The sequence below is a fragment of the Haliotis cracherodii genome, unplaced genomic scaffold, assembly GCF_022045235.1.
Source record: "Haliotis cracherodii isolate W230 unplaced genomic scaffold, xgHalCrac1.p SCAF_4, whole genome shotgun sequence".
Classification (NCBI taxonomy): Eukaryota; Metazoa; Mollusca; class Gastropoda; order Lepetellida; family Haliotidae; genus Haliotis; species Haliotis cracherodii.
Window position 1 is genome coordinate 55,347,291 of NW_027266297.1, and position 22,317 is coordinate 55,369,607.

At 38.6% G+C, this 22,317-nt stretch overlaps 2 long non-coding RNA genes across 2 annotated transcripts; one reads left to right on the plus strand and one right to left on the minus strand.

Moving 5' to 3' along the window:
- Positions 1–9,075: 9,075 nt before the first annotated feature.
- Positions 9,076–13,797, minus strand: LOC139478965 (uncharacterized). The gene is made up of 3 exons (XR_011654336.1): positions 13,676–13,797; positions 13,295–13,378; positions 9,076–9,688 (listed from the first exon to the last, which is right to left on the minus strand). It is a non-coding gene; the product is annotated as an uncharacterized lncRNA (long non-coding RNA).
- A 58-nt stretch (positions 13,798–13,855) lies between these two features.
- Positions 13,856–16,255, plus strand: LOC139478966 (uncharacterized). Its single transcript, XR_011654337.1, has 3 exons — positions 13,856–14,182; positions 14,843–14,933; positions 15,618–16,255. It is a non-coding gene; the product is annotated as an uncharacterized lncRNA (long non-coding RNA).
- The last annotated feature ends 6,062 nt before the right edge of the window (positions 16,256–22,317 follow it).

Here is a 22,317-nt window from a genome sequence, read left to right on the forward strand (position 1 = left end):
TGCCATCAGGTCTATTTCCTAAATAATTAAGTCATAATCCAATCGATATTTAAGCACTTTCAGTTCATCCTAATCCTAAAGGTTACAAAACGTTAAAGCAAAAGTCTGAGAAAAGAATCTGCCATACTATGCATTGTATATTTTAAATATTGTTGATTGTTGTCTTTTTAGCTGTTAAAGATAAATGTCATGATTCAAATGAAAACCAAATAAGTCATCTGTTGATGTAGTTTTTAAAAACCTTTCTGCTACTTTTTACTTAATTAAATAAAGCATAAAACATGTGTCTTAAGTGTTTCTCTTTGTTTGTAAACAGGAGAATCTCTGCACTTGTAGAGAACATAGGTAATCAGAACCATAAACAAATAATGGTTTGTAAACTGAATCAAAAACGAATGATATAACGAATGATATAATAGATCTACGCAATGGTTGGTTGGTTGGTTGTTTAACGCCGCACTCAGCAATATTCCAGCTATATGACCGCGGTCTGTAAATAATCGAGTCTGAACCAGACAATCCAGTGAGTAATATCATGTGCATTGACCCACGCAATTGGGATCGATGACATGCATCATTCCAGTCAGAGAGCCTGGTCACCCGTTCTAGTTAGTCGACCCTTGTGGCAAGCATAGTTGTCTGTTATGTCAAGCATGGAACACATCATGAACGTGCTCGTCCAATTAAAATTTGTTCAAGTCCCTCAAACACAACTAAGTTCAATGTCTGTTATAGTTGTGCAGTTTCTGATTACCCTCATTAAATCGAGAAATTTTGCAGCTTCACACATGACCATTATGACAATGTCTCGGTCTCACCCATGGCTTTCTCAACAATGTCACAGCTTAACAATTGTCCTTAACGACAGTGTTTCAGTTTTTTGCTTATCGAAAATCTTTCAGGTTTACACGTATCCTTAACTACAATGTCTCAGTCAGGCACATGACCTTTGTCTCAGTTGCACACATGGCCTTTGTCTCACTCTCACACAAAGCCTTAACAATAATGTCTCAGTCTATCACATGACCTTTGTCGCACTCTAACACATGGCCTTAAAGAAAATGTCTTAGTCAGGCATTTGACCTTTGTCTCACTCTCACACATAGCCTCAAAGAAAATGACTCAGTCTCGCACATGACCTTTGTCTCACTCTCATACATGACCTTACTCTCAGTTGCACAAATGGCCTTTGTCTCACTCTCACATATGGCCTTAACGACAATGTGTCAGTTGCACACAGGGCCTTTGTCTCACTCTCACACATGGCCTTATCGACAATGTCTCAGCACCACACATGCCCTTAACTAGAATGTGACAACTTCACACATGTCCTTAACGATAATGTCACAGTTTCACACATGTCCTTAACGACAATATCACAGCTCCACACATGTCCCTGGACTACAATGTCACAGTTTCACACATGTCCTTAACGACAATATCACAGCTTCACACATGTCCTTAACGACAATATCACAGTTTCATACATGTCCTTAACGACAATATCACAGTTTCACACATGTCCCTGAACTACAATGTCAATGTTTCACATATGTCCTTAACGACAATATCACAGCTTCACACATGTCCTTAACGACAATGTCACAGTTTCACATATGTCCTTAACGACAATATCGCAGCTCCATACATGTCCCTGAACTACAATGTCCCTGTTTCACATATGTCTTAAACGACAATATCACAGCTCCACACATGTCCCTGAACTACAATTTCACAGTTTCACACATGTCCCTGAACTACAATGTCACAGTTTCACACATGTCCTTAACGACAATATCACAGCTCCACACATGTCCTTAACGACAATATCACAGCTCCACACATGTCCTTAACGACAATATCACAGTTTCACACATGTCCTTAACGACAATATCACAGCTCCACACATATCCTTAACGACAATATCGCAGCTTCACACATGTCTCTGAACAACAAATGTCACAGTTTCACACATGTCCTTAACGACAAAATCACAGCTTCACACATGTCCCTGAACTACAATGTCACAGTTTCACATATGTCCTTAATGACAATATCGCAGCTTCACACATGTCCCTGAACTACAATGTCACAGTTTCACATATGTCCTTAACGACAATATCACAGCTCCACAATGTCCTTAACGGCAAGGTCACAGTTTCACACATGTCCCTGAACTACAATGTCACAGATCCACACGTGTCTTTAACTAGAATGTCACATCCAAAGCATATCCTAAACAACAATGTCACAGCTTCATAATGTCCTTAACGGCAATGTGACAGCGTTTCACATGTCCTTAAAGATAATGTCACAGCTTCACACATGTCCTTAACTATAATGTCAAAGTTTCACAGATGTCTTCAACAACAATGTCACAGCTTCACACATGTCCTTAACAAGAATGTGACAGCTTCACACATGTCCTTAACAAGAATGTGACAGCTTCACACATGTCCTTAACTTCAATGCTACAGCCCCACACATGTCCCTGAACTACAATGTCACAGCTCCACACGTGTCCCTTTACTGCAATGTCACAGTTTCACGTGTGTCCTTAACTGCAATGTCACAGTTTCACGTGTGCCTTGACTACGATGTCACAGTTTCACGTGTGTCCTTAACTGCAATGTAACAAGTGATAACAAACTTGATCACTAATAATGTGACATTTTTGATAAAATATCGCTTGACATGATGATTTAACATTTCAATTGTATTTTACCTCTATATTCGGGGTGAATTCAAGCCACTTAGAAACTTACTGAATGCCCTTCTGTGGTGTTGATTATTTATAGTCACCAAGAATAATTCACATTCAAGCAAAGATTTTAAAAAAGAATAAATTTCTATTGGTTTGGATGCATCATGTATACTTTGTCAATCTTGTAAAAAGAAATTTTCAACCTTTGTTTGAATATATTTAGGAACAGTATTTCATCTCCACCCTTTTGTGGCAACCATAGTATTCCAAATTCATATCGAAAGGGCAAACCTTTAACATGTGTTACTCAGTTTGGGTGGCGTCTATCGCATGTTTCCTTTAACATAAGATAACACTGGTGTGAATATCTGTACGGTTGCAGTGATATTAAGCGTAACCAATATGATAACATAAAAAGGGGGAAAAAAATCAGCATTTTTAAATATCTTTATCAGTTTCACAGGGTTATCTTCCACTAAGATTAGATCGTCTGCAAATAATAATGCTTGGATATTTAGGATTTTTTGAAGATATATAGGTCCCGTCTTGCAAAGACGTACACATGTATTCCACCAATTCTTTTATAAAAATCGAGTTCAACATTAGACTGAGAGTAACACCCTAGCGGACGCCAAAAGAACCATTAAATAATCTGATAATTTCTAAGCACATTCTATGGCAACAGTAGACTTCACACTATCCATTCCATTTTGTAATAAAACATACAACAACATTTTCCTATTTACAAGGTCAAAGGTTCAGTTCTCGGGGGAAACACCTGCTTCAGGTGACAAAGATGTTTAAACCTTTTTAATTTCTTTAAAGAACAAGAACATTCAGAGTAGAACCACATTTGCTCTTTATTATTTCTGTTATATACCTGTAAAGATGTACATTTCCACGGTTCTCCACATAATGTAATATACTTACCAGTTCATCAACAGCACCATCAACACTTACATATACTTTTATATTAAAATATTTAATCATTTCTTGGATTCTTCTGGAATTGTATTTGCATAACTGGAATAGACAGATGATCAGACATTGTATTGAATGTGACAGTAAAATGTTCAATATATGGAAAAAGAGACTGCGACATGCATATACAGTCAAGGGTACTATAGCTACGATGACCCATAAAGGCAAAGTCACTGGAAAGTCACCTTCCATTAGAAATATGGTTTTCAAATGGTTTTCATATTTTTGTATATTTGGGGTTTTTTTCGCCTGGGTAATTTAGCTGTAGAGACGTCATATCCAATATCATCCAATGGTAAGTATTCTATAGAATCAAGTTCAATGCAGTCATCCTCAGTGCCAGTTCTATAGTTAAGGTGGGGGCGGTCGGGTAGCCTAGTGGTTAAAGCGTTCGCTCGTCAGGCCGAGGACCCGGGTTCGATTCTCGATATGAGTTCCATGTGTGAAGCCCATTTCTGGTGTCCCCCGCCGTGATATTGCTGGAATATTGCTAAAAGCGGCGTAAAACCATATTCACTCACTCACTCACTCTATAGATAAGGTCACCACATAGTATTTTGTAGCATGGATGTTCCATTTTCAGAGAAGTCAACATATTTTCTAATAATTCTGTACCATTATGTTGATCCTGAGATCGAGATGTAATATAAACAAAGTAAAATATAACATACATATTTACAACCAGTGGGAACTCGGAGACAAGAATGACACTGTCATCCCATTCCCTGTTTACATGTTTAAATAAGCGTGAGGAATGATCATGGACATAGATCATGGACACACCACCACTGTATCTTCCAGCTCGATACTGTTTCATTCCTACGGACCGAAAACATGTATATCCGGGGAGACTATCTTGGAGATCATCCCTGATTTTTGCCAAGGTCTCTAGGAGAGAGATTTATGTATGATCATTAGTCAAAAATTGAAGAAAGTTTTGTGAAAGAATTTGTGAGCTTAGAATAAATAACATGAATGTTCCAACATATTGTAGAAACGTGAGTATCCTCCGGTAGCCTATATGTATTTGTGTTAATTGTGGTTTGTGGTATATGTGGGTCTGGGCAAAGTTGTCATTTCTCTGACGGGCTGTCAAGAGGGTTCCTGCTTCTAATGTTCCACAATCATATAGTCCTTGACGTGCTATCGTAGGTGTATGGGACCTGTACCAAGAAAGCCTCCTTTCCTTCTTCCCTTGCTGACACCATGAAAGGAATTAGCTTCCTTCGGAGCTGCCTTGTATAAAATGTGGGTCTCGGGGTGCACGTGCTGTACCATGTGAGGCTTGTACATGTGTTTACAAAGTTTGTTTGAAAGTATAGGTATAGGAAGTATAAGAAGTTTTCCACAATTGTTCGTAGCACGCACCACAAGAGCGTTTATTGCAATACATGACGACACCGCTGACTGCAATTAAGCTGGTCACAAACAAAACTGCGAACATCCAATACGCAAAGGCCATACCGGGTGTCCATGTTGTCTTCCTCATGTACATGTAGTTGTCGACATATGTGTGTGTGTGTGTGTGTGTGTGCGTGTGCGTGCGTGCGTGCGTGCGTGCGTGCGTGCGTGCGTGCGTGCGTGCGTGTGTGTGTGTGATGTGGAGTCGCACTCACTTTCGAAAAACACCTCCCTCCGATCGCGTCTCTCCCATGCGCATCCCCTTTTCAAATTTGTGATACAATGATCGAAGAATTGTATTTGAAACTATTATTTTATCAGAATTAATATATATCAATATCGTCTTATTTTAGTTGCAGCTTTTAATATGTATACATGAAATAATGATAACAACCGGAAGAGTAGTATAGTTCGGTACAGCTGTTGCTTTTGACGGGTATTTCTTACCTATGGAACAATTTGACCAGTCACCGTTGTTGTTTCTCTTGGTCCTTCCCCTCAACGATGATCACCGCACTTCACACACGTTGATCTATGCAATATTAAATATATTTTTATATATAATAAACACAGATTACAAACACAATTCCACATATACAATAAAACTTTTTCTATGCAGATTTTGCAATAATAGGATGAAATTGCGTACTTCAGTACAAATTTGTTGACATGGTATTTCCGGTGTCACGTCTTTGCGTTGGGGGAAAACATGTAGATTCACTGTGACGTGTAGTATGCTTACTCAGCAATATTCCAGCTATATGACGGCGGTCTGTAAATAATCGAGTCTGGACAAGACAATCTAGTGATTGATATCAGGAGCATCGATCCACGCATTTGGGATACGATGACATGTATCAACCAAGTCACCGAGCCTGACCATCCGATCCCGTTAGTCGCCTTTTACGGCAAGCATGGGTTGCTGAAGACCTATTCTATTCCGGATCTTCACGGGTCCACATGCATATGTACACCCACTGACATACACCCACTGACACACATGTACGCGCACACACACACACACACACACACACACACACACACACACACACACACACACACACACACACACACACACACACACACACATGATATGCTCTCGGAAGCGTTCGGTTCAAAATTTAAATATGAAGAATCTAATCTACAGCTATACTACTTAAACTTTCAAAACCCAAATGACTCCTAATTATGACAATTTGATTCTTAAACACATGCTAACAAGGTCAAAAACGTACAGTCGACTCTGTTGTTTGGTACATTTATCTTATGATTATGGAAAGGGTTTTACCGCCTTTGTTTACATGGACTGGTCGGCTCGGAGTCAGTATACTGTCTGAGGTTGGTATTCATGTTAAACTGCGGCATGGTATCTCACAGGGCTAGCACTATAAATCGGCATCAATCCGGACTAGGACAAGCAGCCACACACACACATGTGCTTGCACGTCGCTATATAAGTGCAATAATCTTGGACGCGACGATAAACCCCATTTCACCTCATCTCACCTTGTTTTCAATAACATATAATAAAAATGTCCTACATTTTGGATGTAAGTAGTCTAAAGTATGTATGCCCTGACGGCCATACTTCGGGGAATAAGGGTTTGTAGTTGTAAAATGATCTCTCTTATCCGTTTAATCATTACTTCATAGTAAACATAGATAGTAGGGGGTTTACAGAGATTATATCTAACAGTGGCATTGTTAAAACAATTCTTAATTCTGTATGATATTACAACATGCATAAATTTAAATGTAGTTTGTATTATTAAATCTATATTGTTTTTGAAATAGTTACAGATACTTTATAAAGTTATACAAAGGTATAGTTCCTATGCTTAGAAGTAAGCTTTCAATTTTGTAAGCTTTCATGGATCAGTATGCAGAGCACAGCAAGATTGTGGTCTTTTTTAATTATTTGAATTAAAGGATTTGAATTAGAATGATATAATAATTATTCAACCAGATGACTCAAATTTAAAAAGAACTCAAGTTTAGAAATCATTTTCTCAAACGTGTCTGTCACCTTTTCAAATCTACTTTTGTTACAATTACATACATCAAAACATATTCGTGGCACCTATCCCTTCCTGTTAAAAAGGCAGTATGCCTGAAACATTTGAATAAACATGTCATTAATAGAGCCGATGCATTCACAAACAAAGGTTATCATTAAAAAGTTCATTTGCAACTTGTAAACTGTTTATGGAGTGAGCAGTAGCGGACGTGTGTGAATATGAAACAGCTTATTTGATCATGAATTTATTTGACCTAAACCAAGTGGGTTTTTTTCAGATTTGCCAGTTTAATTGAGTATTCGATCCATTTTGGAAGTTTCATAAAAGCACCCAAGTAGTGAGACAGAGGCAGAAACACATCTATTGACTCGTGTTGGCTTATGTTCATGTCTGAAAACCTACATACCAGGGTGGCCCTTCAATAACGACGCTAGGTATTGATCATACACAATTGATAATGTCACCTTGAGCTGACGTCGGGATCAACAGAAACAGCACCATCACATCACATCAAAGACAACACCAGCCATGCTTGGATCTCAGCCTTCGATCACTTCATCTCATCGACGTGCACAGGATGTATTTGCCCCTGCATCCGACTGTTCACCCGAGCAGTGAAACAAGTGGTATGAATCTTGATGTCCAGAAACCGGGTGGGGGGGGGTTATAAACACTGAGGAAATTGTAAGTAAACTTTCCAATTATGGGTAAGCACGCCAGTTTCAAATTCCAGCTTCAGTCAGGACGACTTGTTCAATATTTTCAACAGTCGTTCATTTTTAAAATGGCGTAAAATTGAATTCGCTCAATGAAGAAGAAAGTAACCGCATCCTATTTCAAAGTTGAAAAGCCACACAATAATCACTACTAAGGATGTAACGAACACAAACCTATCATGTAAATAACATTACTGCTCATATGGAAACACACACAAAATATAGTAAACTGATTTACAGGTCCATGGTAGATCTCATTTTCGCAGGATGTATTTTATGATAGGTTCTTCCCAGCTGTTTCAACCATGTTCGTTTACCCAACACAGCAAAAAAAATGCAGTTTCCGGTATCCGGATACCTGCCGGATACCACCGGACACTTACCCAAAACGCGTCCGGGTATCCGGTGGCAGAAACCTTGCCGGATACCAGATCTGTGGTATCCGGCATGGACACCTCACCTGAAAGTATGTCACCTGGAATCCGGGTATCCGGCACCGGATACCTCACCGGATACCTCAATCTGGGTGTCCAGGGATCCGGCACCGGATACCTCATTCTGAGTTTCCCAAAACATGTCACAATTTGGGGGGTGCATTTTGTTCAATTAAGTGTGAAACACCTAAATATATATTGGAAACTAACCATGAAAATTGAACATTGCTGAAGGTATCCGGCAGGTATCCGGATGCAATTTTTCGAGATGTCTTTCTCCTAGTAAATAATGTTAGCCTGGGCATAGTAGATAGCTGTAGTAATATTCTGTGTTATTTTGGTTGTAAATATCCCCTTAAAGTTGAGATCTATGGGCAGGTACTTTTGGTGAAAACATTTTTCAAATTCATATATATTTCATTTTAGATGTTCAGCGTATTAAATGAAAAGCATTCAGTCCTGGTATGATGGTATCCTTACATTTCATCTTCATATTCCCAGTTTGTTCTAGCTTCTCGTGGTTGAAGCGCTCGATTCACCACATCGGTACATTGCTTGGTGTCACCCATCATTATATTGTTGGAATTTTGCTCATAAAGTGACATAACACCATATTCACTCTGACAAAACAAATGAAAGTCATTGGCTATGTGCTCACTTGGGCATTTGTTCCTGGTGAGATTAAAAGATTATTTTGGAACTGTATCAGTACTTGTTACATCTTGACAGACGAGTTTCATTGAAGTTTGAAACAGAATATCATTAACCCAAATGGGTGCATCCACAGAAAACACCTAATAAAGTACCGGTACATAAAAATATCAATGTAATTTTTCTACTGACATGGAACTAAAAACTTCATTCAGTGAGCTGTATTAATTGTAGGAAAACATTCAGGGCATTAGTATATTTGATATATGTTAGCACCTATGTTATGAATGATCAATATCATATTTCTTTAAAGAAGCAAAACAAAAAAAGTTGTTAAGATAACAAATCATATTTATTGATTTTATGACATTTCATTGGTTCAGTAACCAAAGGTGTTTGCAAGAACATTCAAAAACAGAAACAGATGCTTCAATGCCATTTTCTAAATAAACAAATCGGTCAAATCTCAGAAGAATTTCAAGGGAGAAGAATATCTAAAGTCAATTATGTTTGTGCAGTAAACCACAAAAGTCATTCAGATTTGTATAGTCAGCGTCAGTGTACACCACATAAACATAGTCTCACTGCTGTGGTATTAATTCCTTTAGACTTGATTAATGTCGTAATAAAACAACCTACAGAATCACACTGATGTGGCATTATTCATTCAGAATCATCACTTTCTGAGGTGAACCTGCTAGTTGTTCTGGGGAGGATTATTCATCACCCTGAGAGTCCTTTGTATGACTTGTCTGATCTGGTGTCATTGTGAAATCCAGGTGCCTGAAACAATTTATAACATCTTTAAAATCTTGTTATTAAAAATATAAGAAACACACATATATTGACAAAGGGTAAAAAGTTGGTTTCTCAATGAGTAAGGTAATGACAGTTTATCAAGCAACTGTTAACCAAACCATGTTAACCAATGTAAAAAAGCCATAGCAAACAGTAAATTTTACAGAAAATACAAAATTGTAATTGATCTTCTGAAAACAATTCCTGTAGTGCCATAAGGCAGGCTCCCCTGAATTTTTCTCAAATGTTTGCATTACATCAAAACATAAGGAAGGGTAAACAAGGCAATGCAAATTGCATAAAATAGGTTCTTATACATAAAAACAGAACTACCGTATTTGATGTAATAAGTGCCTCGCTCTAATAAGCGCCCACGGGAATATTTGCTAATATATTGGCTAGTTAACAATCCCAATTAGCACCCTTTCCAATTGATCAATGTATACAACGCTTATTTATTTGCATATAATACACATTCGTGTGTGATATGCACCCTTAATTATGGGGAATTTCATTCTGGAAAAATATATTTGTCGTACATTAACATTTCAGGCTGCCAGCATAAAGCACAAAATTTTGAGAGCGCCCTGGGCGCTTATTCTGTCGAATACGGTATTCATAATTATCAAAACTTTCAATCACACAAGTCATGTAAGTGATCTCAAAATATTATATAATGAGTGTGCAAGTTAGTATAGTTTCACACAGCTTTTAGCAATATTCCAGCAATATATCTGCGGGGACACCAGAAATGGGCTTTTCACACAGTACCCATGTGGGGAACAGAACCCAGTGCTTCGGAGAACGCATTACCCACTAGGCTACCAAATACAAATATCATCTCAAATACAAAAGTAAGTAACATTAGGATTTCATACAACAGATATTTTCACCAAATATCAAGTCACTATACAACTGATTGAATTACTGATTAGAGAAGCAAGAACATATAAATGTAGCAGCTGAATCAGGCTTAATTTGAATCGTTCCTTGCTTCAGTTGCAATGGGAGCCACATTGAAAATAATTATCTCACTTATTATTGATAATTAATATCTACCATTAATTGGTAGGCCAAAATAGACACTGGTGCAAAAAAATCAACTAAAAAGAACCACCTGAACAATCGACTAAAAACTATGTATATTACATTTTGGGGACCTTGCTGGCAATAGCATGGGCGGATACAGAGGGGGGGTGCTGTGGTGCGCACCCCCCTTTTTATTTCGAAAATAAATCTTTATTTCTGTATAAATTACCACCAAAGACAATAAATACTGTAGCTGTAAAAAAAGCTGTATCTGCCCATGATTAGTCATGAGTAAAATCATTATCATATTTTTATCATTTATCCTATCTTTAATTAAGATTAACAATAACGGGAAAAACTGCCAAATATATTGGTCAAGTGTAATCATTATTTAAGTAGTTCTATTTGGTTTTGGAACTTTTCAAGGGTCATTGTAAAAATATGTGTATTCCTATTTGAATACTCGTTTGATTGTTATAAAGTTACACAGTATTGCATCTATCGTCTGTTTCTAAATACAGTGGAACCCATCTTTGACTTGTGTGACATAATTGAATCATACCCCAATTGAATCATACCCCAAGTGCATTGTTATGCATCTGCACAGAGTGGTCAAAGTCCTTGTCACACACATAGTTTGCTACAAGGCAGAATCCAATACAGTTGAGACATCAGGTTGTATCCAGAAAAACTGTCTGATAATCTCAAGTATGGTCTTGGTAGGATCAAGGGATGTAGCTAATCCTAAATAAACATTAAACAAATGACATAATCTCTTCTACAGAACACTTGATCAAAGCCTGCCCCACCTTTGATGTTTATCATCTTGTTACGCTCACAACAGCTCATTAGCAAGATGAAATCAATGTCAACTCATGGTGGATTAGGGATTAACAGGGCAATTAGTGTCAGGTGGGTATTATCACTTGCAATTATCTGTTAATTACTTAATTGAGTAGTGACAGCTTAGTTAGTTTCCAACCACACTGACAAGTCAGTTTACAGTTTACTAGTAACATGTTTCTGTGGACCAAGGAAATGTATCTTGCCAGATACTTAAAAAGTTCTACTCATAAGTAATAAAATAATGTCAGTTTTGATATGCAATTCTCCCTTCAAAGACATTTAACATTTGATATACATAAACTGTCTGTTGAAACTATGATGATGCTAATATACAAGTCGCACAAAACAACTAATTCCTATACTGGTACCTAGCCAAACATACATATTTTTTATACGCGTATGCACATGCTTGTACATATATACCTCTACTGGCACATCACACATACAAACAATCATTAGATGGATGTAATGGTTCAAAAATATTTTACATACACAAACAAGTGAACAGATTCTGTAATAGCATGGTTAATATTGGGAGATGTTTAAGCATTTCCATTTTCACAGAATCGAAGGCATATCCTTTCAGGACTCAGATCAGCTTGTAGTGATTTAAATTCACATAAAAATGATTCATGTGAAATGACCTATCCCGCATGTGTGGCACCTGTTATAAAAATACCATTCATTACTTATATGTGTGTGACAAATTATGCTATTATTAGAAATAATAGGTATTATTATTATACAGCATGGATATTAGTGATTTAAATTCACATAAAAATGATTCATGTGAAATGACCTATCCCGCATGTGTGGCACCTGTTATAAAAATACCATTCATTACTTATTTGTGTGTCCAAATTATGCTATTATTAGAAATAATAGGTATTATTATTATACAGCATGGATATAAGAAAGCTTTATATGGAATTGTTGAAAATTATGTACAGGAAAACATTGAAATAAATCAATCAATACGTGCATTTATCTCAGAATAGATTTAATCAATATGGACTTCTCCTTCATTATCTAATTATAATCAGATGATTACATTATTGCTCAACTGATAGTTTGCAATAGTATAGAATTAGTATTATATTATTAATTATTTTGTATTTGAGCATCATTTAGATAAGCCAATGAAAAAAATATATGTTTAAAACACATGTAGTAGAACATATTGCAATAGTTAAGACCCGAAAAGAAGTTATGTGTAGGATCCTCAAAATGGTATCCACAAGAGCAGGTTGTAGAATCATGTTGGTGTTTGTTGTTTAACTCTGCACTCAGCCATATTCCAGCTAAATGACGGTGGTCTGTAAATAATCAAGTCTGGACCAGACTATCCAGTGATTGACATCATGAGCATCCATCCACACAATTGGGATACAATGACATGGATCAACCAAGTCAGCGAGCCTGATCAGCCGATCCATTAAGTTATCTCTTACAACTAGCATAGGTTGATCATGTTGATGGGGACTAACTTCAACCTGGAATCCCCATGTGAGTATGTATGCGGCTGTTAGCTTTGTTGGATGTTTAACGCCACACTCAGCAATATCGCAGCTATGTGGCAGGAATCAAACCTGCATGGGTCTTCAGCACGAAGAGTGAACGCTTCAACCACTAGGCTACCCCACCACCCAAAATTCCCCCATGATAAAGTTGTCATCATGGTTATTGTTCAGCTAGTTCAAGTGAAAATGTTCATACCCTTAAAATGTCTTATCTTCCACATCACGATGATCTCTGATGCAAAACTTCCCTGTCATTAAAGCTGTTCTTGATTCTTCACATCTGGAAAAATATGTTGAGGCTATTAATCATCTCACAGAGTAAAGGGAGTATATGAAATAAGACAGTGAGTCACATTAGCATACAAATTATCCAGTTAAAGTAAACATATTTCTTCATTATATACATAAGCAAATACTAACATATGATAGACAGGCTACTTGTTATATAAAAATATAATTATATCCTGATACATTTACTTAAATGTTGGCTATGAAAGTTAATGTGTCACATGTGACAGGCTTACATGTGGTAAATTACTTTAATACGTGATCATTGTAATATTCACATATTCCTTACCTTAATGTGTCACTTCAGCTGCCAGCATTACCTCAGCTGCAATCTCAATATTTGGCCAATTTTGACGAAATGACTGATCGTTTTCAGTGTATAAGCTGGGCCTCGTCTTTAATATAACTTGGCGCAAGTTGACGACGCGCATAGAGAGCCGGGAACCAGCTTATGTCGTGTTAAACTGGTTCCGGGCTCCCTATGCGCATCGCCAACTTGCGCCAAACAATATTGTGATATTAGAGACGGGGGCCCAGCTTTGTGTTAACCCGGAACAAGCCAATTTACCCATATTCCCCTGCGGTCCAGGGCGCCATTTTAGAACATGGACGTAAACAAACCTCGTGTATCGATATACGCTGTCATGCTTGATTACGATAAGCTTACCTCGTGTATCGATACATTGTTCTCATTCACCTCCACCACGGAAATGCCGGCCGAAGTTCCTCTGAGCCATCCACAACGCGGAAGTCAACAGTATTTGGAAAGGCGATTGGCAGCAAATGCGGATGCCAGGTACGTAGCAGGGCTTCGTGACCTTATGATTTCCGTGCAGAGATCTTATGGAACGGATTGATTTTGATATTTTCCTGCTCTACATACTTTACCGTAAACGCCAAGGGTCCTTTTTTTAGTATTATGGTCAACTGTTTGTTATGACGACAAGGATTTGCATAAGGGGCGTAATGGATTTGTGGTCAAAACAAGATGATCCAAATTAGATCCGCTTTTTATAGATAATGAAGAAATGTACAAAGATCTAGGAACGATTATTAACTCTAAACTTTTGTGGGATGCTAATACAGACTATAATTTACAATAATGGCCACCAAAGACTTTACTTTTTTTACGCTTAACATATTTTTATAATTACACTGTTATGTCCTTGTTTTGTATAAGCTTCATAACTAAATAATTCAATATTTCATTGAATGACTCTGACCTTGGCGAGGATCTTTTTTCCAACAAGTGATTCCCTATGTAAAGTGTATGTTGAATGACCCAATAATTGTTTGACAGTTGTTAAATATGGGATTATGTTTTATCTCTGAATGTTTGGGATGAAATATTTTAATAAGGACAGTTCTAAGTTGGAAACTCAACTGGGGCCTTTTCAATTGAATTCAATGTACAGTTTGGATAATTCTGTAATGTGAATGCTACTTATTTTTGCAGAATGTCTGGATGAATGAATGAGTCAGTCATCTGCACAGCATCAATGGAAAAAGGGAAGCAATGAGGAACAAGAGAAGAGTAGCAGTGAGTGGTAAATATTTGAAATTATTCTGTTTGGTTCATCATGTTCATGTAGCTATTCTGCAAATATTTTTTCAGTTTGCTTGTTCTTTATCACCTGTTGGCATGGATGGCCTAATTATCAAAGGCACCACAACTTGCTGTGCATAGTTGCATCTCTTGGGCTTGACAGAAACCAATGGTCGTGGGTTTGAATCGAGGGTAGCATCATACACTTGCTTGTGGGTTTCATCAAAGTGGTAAACATGTAAGACCTGCATCACTTCGGGCTCTCTTCCCATTTCACTCATTTAACACCACATCCAACAATAGTTCAGCTAAATGACAAGGATTATAAATAATCAAATCTCAAATCCCAACTAGGCAAACCAGTGAGTAATGTTATGAGCTCGATCCAGACGCACCGATGATGACTGTTATGGACAACATCCCACGTTATTGGGTACGATTACGAGCGATCAATGAGCCCACTTGCTACCTCATCTATTACTTTGGCTTGTATGGGAAGCATTTTTAAGAGATGTCAGTTAATGATTGTTTCAACTCATCAGCATGGAACAATATATATCTCAAATGTTTGGTATATAACAAAACTCAAAGATGATAAATTAAGTGAATTTGCTGCCTTTTATCTGTAAGTACATGTTGCAACAATTCTTTTCTATTGCTACAATCTTTATACATAATTTTGCAGAAACTGAAGTCCAGCTTGAGATACCCGGATGACTGGTTGACAGTCTGGAAGGACCCTTCCAGATATCAGAAGTGATAGGCAGACAGTGATGAGGAGAATCCTGTTATTTCAATGGGGGCCTACCAAGAAGTTATATCCCAATTGACACTGGGACACACTCACAAAGGCTGGTCTGGCTAATGTGAGAAGACCAACCAATGCCAAGTCGGAGTGGGACCCTTCAAGGACGTTGAAGAAATTATTGTCTTTGGCCATGTGGTAATCACTTGAAAGGAATGATGTTTGCGACTACTTGTCTATAAATGTGGACCCAAACACCAAATAGAATGTTCACAATTCTACTAACACAATGCAACAGGGATAGAGCCGATCTGGCCTCCCCTCATCCTGGTTCCTGTTTTTCCATGGCAATATAGAAGGGAAAGGATATTTGAGGGCAAGTAACTCTGAACTGGTGAGCATGGTCTGCTTATGCTTTCAAGCGAACAGTCAGTATTGAAGAATAGGAGGAAATTGCATACTGCATCAGGAACCATCATGTGAACAATGTTCAGTGTGTGATATAGGCATATAAATAAAAGAAATTGATAATTTGTTTGTTGTTTATGTTTCTTTAGCCAGGTGTGTAAATGGGGATTTTCCAATATTTTGCCTCAGTTTGATAGCCACAGTTATCGGATGAAACCATGCATTGCTTGGACATCTTTGGAATAACACATTGATCTGCTATGTCAAAGGTCAATGTCATAGCCAGACAAAAAAATTGTTAATGGCCAAACTCTTCCTTAGGGCAGGGATAGAAGTTGGCAACAGGTCATACACTTACTTTTTACCCCCCCCCCCCCCCCCGGCATATAGCGATCAGCCAGTCTGTCTGTCCATCCGTAATCATTTCCTTTTCCAGGGGAAGGATTCCCAAACCATTCAGTGTATTTGATCGAAACTTGGCAAATCTATCAGGCACATACTGAAGTGGTGCCTTTTGGTATTTTGGGATTTTTCTAAAAAAAAAATAATTTTTTTTTTTATGGAATGACGTTGGACATAGACTCAATTGGGGATGGGGTTCGTTTCCGGGGCAGAATTCAAAAACCATTCAGTGTATTTGATCGAAACTTGGCAAAGCTATCAGGCACATACTGAAGTGTTGCCTTTTGATATTTTGGGATTTTTCTAATTTTTATTTTTTTAAATTTTTATGGAATGAAGTTGGACATAGACTCAATTGGGGATGAGGTTCGTTTCTGGGGCAGAATTCGAAAACCATTCAATGTATTTGATCAAAACTTGGCATTCATATGGATGCGACCATGGTGGATCTTTTGTGGATAAACAATGTATGCTTCTTAAAGAACTTTAAACTGTTGACTCATTACATACAGAAATGCACATTTACTAGTGGTTACTTTACAGACATCTGCCGGGGGGTTATGTCATCTTTCTGATGACTCTTGTTCTCTAATGTGCCTTTTCCTGCAGAAGTCTAAATAACTCTTACTCATATAGTTGTATATCATTGTCATATGTTTGTCAATGTTATACTGAATGAAGCAATTTACAATTGTTTTTGAAATAGTCGCAACTGATATTGAAGGTCAGATTAGCTTTCAATGTCTTTCAGTAAAAATGTTCACAGTAACTGAGGAACAGCTCTCTGTAGTGTGATGAAATCTGGTACATGTCACCCTCAGAGTGAGGCATATTGTGTTTCAAACTTAAATGAAGCTGGTATGCTCGTAACAAGTACTTGTACCTTTACAAATAATCATATTATCATCTCACTAGGACCAAAGGCCCAAGTGAGCACACAGTCGATGAGTTTATACTTTCACTCAGAACAATCTGGAAGTCTGAACATGAAATTTAAGGATATCATCATACACGTATTAGAACTGATGTTTGTTCATTAAACAGCTTAACATCTAAAAAGATTGAAAAAATTGTCTTCTCCAAAAGTACATGCCCATAGATCTCAACTTTAAGGGGATATTTACAACTAAAATGACACAGAATGTTACTACAGCTATCTGATATGCCCAGGCTAACATCATTTACCAGGATTGCATCCGGATACCTGCCGGATTCCTTCAGCAATGTTCAATTTTCATGGCTAGTTTCCAATATATATTTAGGTGTTTCACACTTAATTGAACAAAATGCACCCCCAAATTGTGACACGTTTTTGGAAACTCAGAATGAGGTATCCGGTGCCGGATCCTTGGTATCCGGTGCCGGATCCTTGGACACCCAGATTGAGGTATCCGGTGAGGTATCCGCTGCCGGATACCCGGATTCCAGGTGGCATACTTTCAGGTGAGGTGTCCATGCCGGATACCACGGATCTGGTATCCGGCTTGGTATCTGCCACCGGATACCCGGACGCGTTTTGGGTAAGTGTCCGGTGGTATCCGGCAGGTATCCGGATACCGGAAACTGCATTTTTTTTGCTGTGCAAAGCGTCAATGTAGCCCGTACTTGAAGATACATGTCTATGGCTGACTAACATGTTGTGATCAAAGTAGTTTCAATTCCCTTCACCATTTTACTTGACTGGACACAAATGTAAGTTCACTTAAATGAGGAAGTGTGCCGCGGGCATATTAAATCATCCTATACTTGGATTCTAAAAGGCCAAGTAAAGTCAACATGGCAACTTTGCAGATTTTAATACTTAAGGGCATACTTACTGGCCAAAATTGAATTTGAGAAACGGAAATAGCGTAAAACAGACGATTATGAACGACAGGCGAAATCGGCATCCAAACGAAAATTTCCGCCACTGAGGGGATTCCCCTTACTGGGGTTAAAACGGGTTCTCGGTATTTGATGCTCTGGTCAATTTCAACGAGCATGACGATTGGGCCGACGCCCGGTCTGCCTGTCTGCTCATCCGTTTGATTACCGTGTCCAAAACTTATGTCACCTCAGTAACAAGACTGAAGATGCCTTCAGTTGTTTACTGATAGACTATGAGGGGATACATTATTCACAGGCATTTATTGTGTGGAACAGGGCCGAGGCAGCAGGTGTTTTAATGCCCAAACATGATGTTAGTAATAAAACGCTAGTTACCGATTGTTAAGAGTTACTTTTATTATTCACAATGTCAAGTTCAAAGATCGTTTCACACATTTAACAGTGTATGCAATGTAGTTATTTTTGTAGGATTAACAGAAATAGCAGAAACACTATATGTATGACGGCTAAGAATCACAAGATGGATAAACGCGGCAGCCAATGAAAACAGTTGTCATCTTTAGGCCACGCCCCCAAATAGTTGTTTCTTGGGAGGACGTGCAGAGTTGCGTCCAGAAAACCTATGATTGTAGGTTCGAATCCTGGTTCGCCCCAATTATGTTTCTAGGTTTGTTAGCACCATACCTGAGCTCGTGGGTTTCACGTCTGAGACCTGCATCACTTCGGGCTTTTCTCCCACATTAAGCTGACACGCCGCGATATAACTGGAATACTGTTAAAAGCGGCGTTAAACCCAACTCACACACTCACTTACCTATCGCTTGGAAACAATTCACGTCCCATTAAGTACTTCATGTTGATATCGTGTTGGATGACCTAACATTTTGTGAAACTTGTAATGACTGATGTCATTAATACAGACTTGTGTGGAGGAAGCAGTAACCGACACGCTCGAGTTGTGCTTGAAAACTCTACTTATCTGAGGCAACATGAGGTCTGTCAATAGCAACAAGGCGTGCGGAATTCAATGTATAGTGAGTGATTAATATGGTATTACGCCGCTTTTCACAATATTCCAGCAGTATCACGGCGGGGGGGGGGGGGGGGGGGGGGGAACCAAAAGGGGCTTCATACATTGTACACAGGGTATCTATGGTGACGAATGCTCCCAGGCGTATTATTATTGAATGGCGATAATCGCAATAATCGAGGCAGCTTGAATATTTTGTTAAGAAAAACACCTTGCAACAATGTAAGTTTTGTGGCAGACAATTTCTTCTTTTTTCAAAAGTCTGAAGCATGATTATTTTTTTCAAAAAATTCCTGAGACAATATTTTATTTCCATAAAATCCCAGCACACCCCTACCACCACCAACCACCCACCGAATATCAAATGGGTATGGGTATGGTTAAGCTCAACCATGGTACCAGCGCCACACCACGATCAAAGAATCCTGGCACACGTCCAGACGTTATAATTTACCAAGCAACTGAAATATACAGACAGTTGTTATGTTGCTAGCGTCGCCTTTTGTTACATTCTTCATGGGATATTGATTAAATTTAGGCCCACGCGCGGTGTATCAAGAACGGGTGCATATTTGTAATGCGCAGTTAGACTATGGTGACCGTAACTTATGTTACGGCAGCGAGAAAGCGAAAACACGAGACGAGAAAGCGATAGTTACAGGCACAACGATTTCGCTCGTGCCATCGCTTTCTCGTCTCGTGTTTTTCGCTTTCTCGTCTCGTGTTTTTGCTTTCTCGTCTCGTGTTTTCACTTTCTTGTCTCGTGTTTTCGCTTTCTTGTCTTGTGTTATCGATTTATTGTCTCGTGTAATCGCTTCCCCGTCTCGTGTTTTCGCTTTTTTGACTCGTGTTATCGCTTCCCCGTCTCGTTTTTCGCTTTCTTGTCTCATGTTATCGCTTCCCGTCTCGTGTTTTCGCTTTCTTGTCTCGTGTTATCGCTTCCCCGTCTCGTGTTATCGCTTTCTTGTCTCATGTTATCGCTTCCCAGTCTCGTGTTTTCGCTTACTTGTCTCGTGTTATCGCTTCCCCGTCTCGTGTTATCGCTTTCTTGTCTCATGTTATCGCTTCCCCGTCTCGTGTTTTCGCTTTCTTGACTCGTGTTATCGCTCCCCCGTCTTGTTTTTTGCTTTCTTGTCTCATGTTATCGCTTCCCCGTCTCGTGTTTTCGCTTTCTTGACTCGTGTTATCGCTCCCCCGTCTTGTTTTTTGCTTTCTTGTCTCATGTTATCGCTTCCCCGTCTCGTGTTATCGCTTTCTTGTCTCGTGTTATCGCTTTCTTGTCTCATGTTATCGCTTCCCCGTCTCGTGTTTTCGCTTTCTTGACTCGTGTTATCGCTTCCCCGTCTCGTTTTTCGCTTTCTTGTCTCATGTTATCGCTTCCCCGTCTCGTGTTTTCGCTTTCTTGTCTCGTGTTATCGATTTATTGTCCCGTGTAATCGCTTCCCCGTCTCGTGTTTTGGCTTTCTTGACTCGTGTTATCGCTTCCCCGTCTCGTTTTTCGCTTTCTTGTCTCATGTCATCGCTTCCCCGTCTCGTGTTATCGCTTTCTTGTCTCGTGTTATCGCTTTATCGGACGTAATTAAAGTACTCATGTTATCATTTTATGTGTCGTAATTGAAGTACGTTCAATGATATGGCTTCCTCTTCTCGCGTTTTCGCTTTCTTGTCTCGTGCTATCGCTTTCTCGTCTCGTACTATCGCTTTCTCGTCTCGTGCTATCGCTTTTTTGTCTCGTGTTTTCGCTTTCTCGCCTCGTGTTCCTTCTTTCTCGTCTCGTGCTATGGCTTTCTTGTCTCCTGTTATCACTTATAGCGGCCGTAATTTAAGTCGATAATGCGATGTCCCCTCTTTTTTAGGATCATGAATATGCGATTGCCTGCAGAATCGTTGCCTGTGAATTCAGCATGGCTGCATCAAGATATTGCTCCCCCCTCCTCCCAGTATCCAGTGTAATTATATTGGTGCATGTTCACAGGTGTTCAGCATACAGTGAGGCCAATATGGATATTATGAGGCCTAGATACTAGAGCCATTGTTTCTATGTAATTGGAGAGTAACCATTAACTGTTATTTTGATATACTAGTAAACAAAGTTAATAAAACCAACAAAACCCTTTCCGTTATTCATGAGAAATCTCTGCTAAAAGCGAAGTCGATTGTACATTCCGACTATCGAACTTCATCATGAGCATGTGTTTATGAATCACTATCAAATATTGATGATACCAGGTATTTGCGAAAATGTGAGTGTATCCTGCCCCATCGGTGGCATCTGTCACACACACATGCAAAGGCAAGTCAATTGTTCACCTGACAAACACACAGGAATATATGGCACAAGTCAAAACAGGGATTTTCTTCAGACATTATTTTTGTCACTGATGCTCAAATTTGGAAATGTTCTCTATATGGCAACTACAAAACATTTTGAAAGCTTCAGCCACCTTGAATATTGTAACCTTGGTCAAACTAGCTTTGAGCATGAGTCGTATGATGCTCTTTGAAATCTTCGAAGAAAGAGCATGCTCGATTGTACCTCAAAAAGTTGTCAAGAGAACCACCATAATTATATTTAATGTGTTACCTTTATACTCACTGTAAATTTGTTCTGGTTTAGGAATGTAATACTACTTTAAATGTAACTATCGTGAAAATATTGATTGTGATTTTGTTTCAAATATCAATTTTCCAAGATACATTAAGTTAATTCACAAGAGAAAAATGAGTATGAAATACAGACTTAACATTTTGTTATATCTATTAGTTCATTATTAGAGTGTTCGTTATAAACATACTTTACTGTATTTAATTTTCAAAAAGGGCTGAAATCACACTATGTCACTAGCAGATGTTTCAAGCCATCATTGTCGCTGGCAGATGTTTCAAGCCGTCATTGTCGCTGGCAGATGTTTCAAGCCGTCATTGTCGCTGGCAGATGTTCCAGGCCTATCATTCATCAACAGAACACACAAA